This window comes from Tachysurus vachellii, chromosome 21 (genome assembly GCF_030014155.1).
Source record: "Tachysurus vachellii isolate PV-2020 chromosome 21, HZAU_Pvac_v1, whole genome shotgun sequence".
NCBI lineage: Eukaryota > Metazoa > Chordata > Actinopteri > Siluriformes > Bagridae > Tachysurus > Tachysurus vachellii.
In genome coordinates, this window is record NC_083480.1 from 41,761 (window position 1) to 46,047 (window position 4,287).

Sequence of the window (4,287 nt, forward strand, 5' to 3'; positions counted from 1 at the left end):
GAGGTAACTTACAACTATGGGGATTCTTCTTGGCCATGGCGTTCAAGGGTGAGTATGTGCGCTTTAACATAACTTTTAATTTAAATAATCCATGTTGTAGTGTGTTATGCATTACATTTATTTCTTCAGTTTTTAGTGAAGCACATAACTCCATGTATGCTGTGTTCACTACAAAGCTGTTAATAGCAGTAGATATTTACACTGGTTATTATTGTGAATGCTAAAATGAGTTGTGTTGACTACTTGGCTAACATTATGCTCACTGTTGTACCTCTCTTTCTCACATTTACAGGAATTATGTGACGAGACATCGGTGGAATTGCGCAAATGCAGAGTGAAAACATCCACACCAGAGAAAGAGAACGTAAGTCAGCATATTTTGCACCAAAGCAAGATACTCATACTTTGCTGCATAGTACCAAAACATACAATGCACCAAAACAAGCATTCGATTGTATTGTATTTCAAAGTGTAAACACTCATGCAGTCGAATGCATTCCAACAGCCACTAAAGACCAGCTACTCTCTGCCTATTGACCCAACACGTGATCCTAATGGGACGTCTTGAGAGAACGTGCACCAATGCAAGATACACGTACTTTGCAGCCTAGTACTAAAACATACAGATTGCAATACAAATCGTAGTTGCTATCCATGTCCTTTTCAGTTGCTTGCTTTTCTCTAACCCTAGCCTGCTTGTGATCAGCCATGTAACGATGGTTAATTCATTAATTCATCACACTGAGCATCTTGTGCATCACACTGAGCACTAGAATTAGTTGTGTTGACTACTTGGCTAACATTATTCTCACTGTTGTACCTCTCTCTCTCACGTTTACAGGAATTATGTGACGAGACATCGGTGGAATTGAGCAAATGCGGTGTGCAAACATCCACACCAGAGAAAGAGAACGTAAGTCAGCATATTTTCCTTCTTGACCCTGACTGTGTTGGATGTGGGAGGGTTGAGCATCATACTAGACTGTTTTACCTGGACTGCTGTTTTAAAGACGTTGTTGTGACGACTCACACTTTGAGTAAAATTATACCTCTCTCTGTTCATTCACTTCCATAACTTGTGTGTCGGGGGATGGGCGTGACACTGACATGAAATGTAAGGACAGTTTACACTATGAGGACCGTTATACTTTATACACTTGATGAAAAGCTGCCGGGCTGCTGTTTTAAAGACGTTGTTGTGACGACTCGCACGTTGAGTAAAATATACCTCTCTCTGTTCATTCACTTCCATAACTTGTGTGTCGGGGGATGGGCGTGACGCTGACATGAAATGTAAGGACAGTTTACACTATGAGGACCGTCATATTTTACACACTTGATGAAAACCTGCCGGGTTGGTTGTGGCGGCTTTTTAGGCTTCGTTTACACCTGGTATTAAGATGTGTTTTGTCAGTCTTATCAGCAGTGGATAAAGCTAAATACAGGTGTAAACAAGGTCTAAAATGCTTTGAGCCTGTCCACTTTCAACCACTTCCAGAGGTAGTGGAAAACGCATTCGATTGGATTGTATTTCAAAGTGTAAACACTCATGCATTCCAACAGCCACTAAAGACCAGCTACTCTCTGCCTATTGACCCAACACGTGATCCTAATGGGACGTCTTGAGAGAACGTGCACCAATGCAAGATACTCATATTTTGCAGCATAGTACCAAAACATACAGATTGCAATACAAATCGTAGTTGCTATCCATGTCCTTTTCAGTTGCTTGCTTTTCTCTAACCCTAGCCTACTTGGCTAACATTATTCTCACTGTTGTACCTCTCTTTCTCACATTTACAGGAATTATGTGACGAGACATCGGTGGAATTGCGCAAATGCAGAGTGAAAACATCCACACCAGAGAAAGAGAACGTAAGTCAGCATATTTTGCACCAAAGCAAGATACTCATACTTTGCTGCATAGTACCAAAACATACAATGCACCAAAACAAGCATTCGATTGTATTGTATTTCAAAGTGTAAACACTCATGCAGTCGAATGCATTCCAACAGCCACTAAAGACCAGCTACTCTCTGCCTATTGACCCAACACGTGATCCTAATGGGACGTCTTGAGAGAACGTGCACCAATGCAAGATACACGTACTTTGCAGCCTAGTACTAAAACATACAGATTGCAATACAAATCGTAGTTGCTATCCATGTCCTTTTCAGTTGCTTGCTTTTCTCTAACCCTAGCCTGCTTGTGATCAGCCATGTAACGATGGTTAATTCATTAATTCATCACACTGAGCATCTTGTGCATCACACTGAGCACTAGAATTAGTTGTGTTGACTACTTGGCTAACATTATTCTCACTGTTGTACCTCTCTCTCTCACGTTTACAGGAATTATGTGACGAGACATCGGTGGAATTGAGCAAATGCGGTGTGCAAACATCCACACCAGAGAAAGAGAACGTAAGTCAGCATATTTTCCTTCTTGACCCTGACTGTGTTGGATGTGGGAGGGTTGAGCATCATACTAGACTGTTTTACCTGGACTGCTGTTTTAAAGACGTTGTTGTGACGACTCACACTTTGAGTAAAATTATACCTCTCTCTGTTCATTCACTTCCATAACTTGTGTGTCGGGGGATGGGCGTGACACTGACATGAAATGTAAGGACAGTTTACACTATGAGGACCGTTATACTTTATACACTTGATGAAAAGCTGCCGGGCTGCTGTTTTAAAGACGTTGTTGTGACGACTCGCACGTTGAGTAAAATATACCTCTCTCTGTTCATTCACTTCCATAACTTGTGTGTCGGGGGATGGGCGTGACGCTGACATGAAATGTAAGGACAGTTTACACTATGAGGACCGTCATATTTTACACACTTGATGAAAACCTGCCGGGTTGGTTGTGGCGGCTTTTTAGGCTTCGTTTACACCTGGTATTAAGATGTGTTTTGTCAGTCTTATCAGCAGTGGATAAAGCTAAATACAGGTGTAAACAAGGTCTAAAATGCTTTGAGCCTGTCCACTTTCAACCACTTCCAGAGGTAGTGGAAAACGCATTCGATTGGATTGTATTTCAAAGTGTAAACACTCATGCATTCCAACAGCCACTAAAGACCAGCTACTCTCTGCCTATTGACCCAACACGTGATCCTAATGGGACGTCTTGAGAGAACGTGCACCAATGCAAGATACTCATATTTTGCAGCATAGTACCAAAACATACAGATTGCAATACAAATCGTAGTTGCTATCCATGTCCTTTTCAGTTGCTTGCTTTTCTCTAACCCTAGCCTACTTGGCTAACATTATTCTCACTGTTGTACCTCTCTTTCTCACATTTACAGGAATTATGTGACGAGACATCGGTGGAATTGCGCAAATGCAGAGTGAAAACATCCACACCAGAGAAAGAGAACGTAAGTCAGCATATTTTGCACCAAAGCAAGATACTCATACTTTGCTGCATAGTACCAAAACATACAATGCACCAAAACAAGCATTCGATTGTATTGTATTTCAAAGTGTAAACACTCATGCAGTCGAATGCATTCCAACAGCCACTAAAGACCAGCTACTCTCTGCCTATTGACCCAACACGTGATCCTAATGGGACGTCTTGAGAGAACGTGCACCAATGCAAGATACACGTACTTTGCAGCCTAGTACTAAAACATACAGATTGCAATACAAATCGTAGTTGCTATCCATGTCCTTTTCAGTTGCTTGCTTTTCTCTAACCCTAGCCTGCTTGTGATCAGCCATGTAACGATGGTTAATTCATTAATTCATCACACTGAGCATCTTGTGCATCACACTGAGCACTAGAATTAGTTGTGTTGACTACTTGGCTAACATTATTCTCACTGTTGTACCTCTCTCTCTCACGTTTACAGGAATTATGTGACGAGACATCGGTGGAATTGAGCAAATGCGGTGTGCAAACATCCACACCAGAGAAAGAGAACGTAAGTCAGCATATTTTCCTTCTTGACCCTGACTGTGTTGGATGTGGGAGGGTTGAGCATCATACTAGACTGTTTTACCTGGACTGCTGTTTTAAAGACGTTGTTGTGACGACTCACACTTTGAGTAAAATTATACCTCTCTCTGTTCATTCACTTCCATAACTTGTGTGTCGGGGGATGGGCGTGACACTGACATGAAATGTAAGGACAGTTTACACTATGAGGACCGTTATACTTTATACACTTGATGAAAAGCTGCCGGGCTGCTGTTTTAAAGACGTTGTTGTGACGACTCGCACGTTGAGTAAAATATACCTCTCTCTGTTCATTCACTTCCATAACTTGTGTGTCG

The 4,287-nt window shown here is 41.6% G+C and overlaps 1 long non-coding RNA gene across 1 annotated transcript; it reads left to right on the plus strand.

The window, feature by feature from the left end:
- Positions 1 to 293: 293 nt before the first annotated feature.
- LOC132837611 (uncharacterized) lies at positions 294 to 1,876 on the plus strand. The gene is made up of 3 exons (XR_009647547.1): positions 294 to 364; positions 842 to 913; positions 1,804 to 1,876. It is a non-coding gene; the product is annotated as an uncharacterized LOC132837611 (long non-coding RNA).
- Positions 1,877 to 4,287: the final 2,411 nt, after the last annotated feature.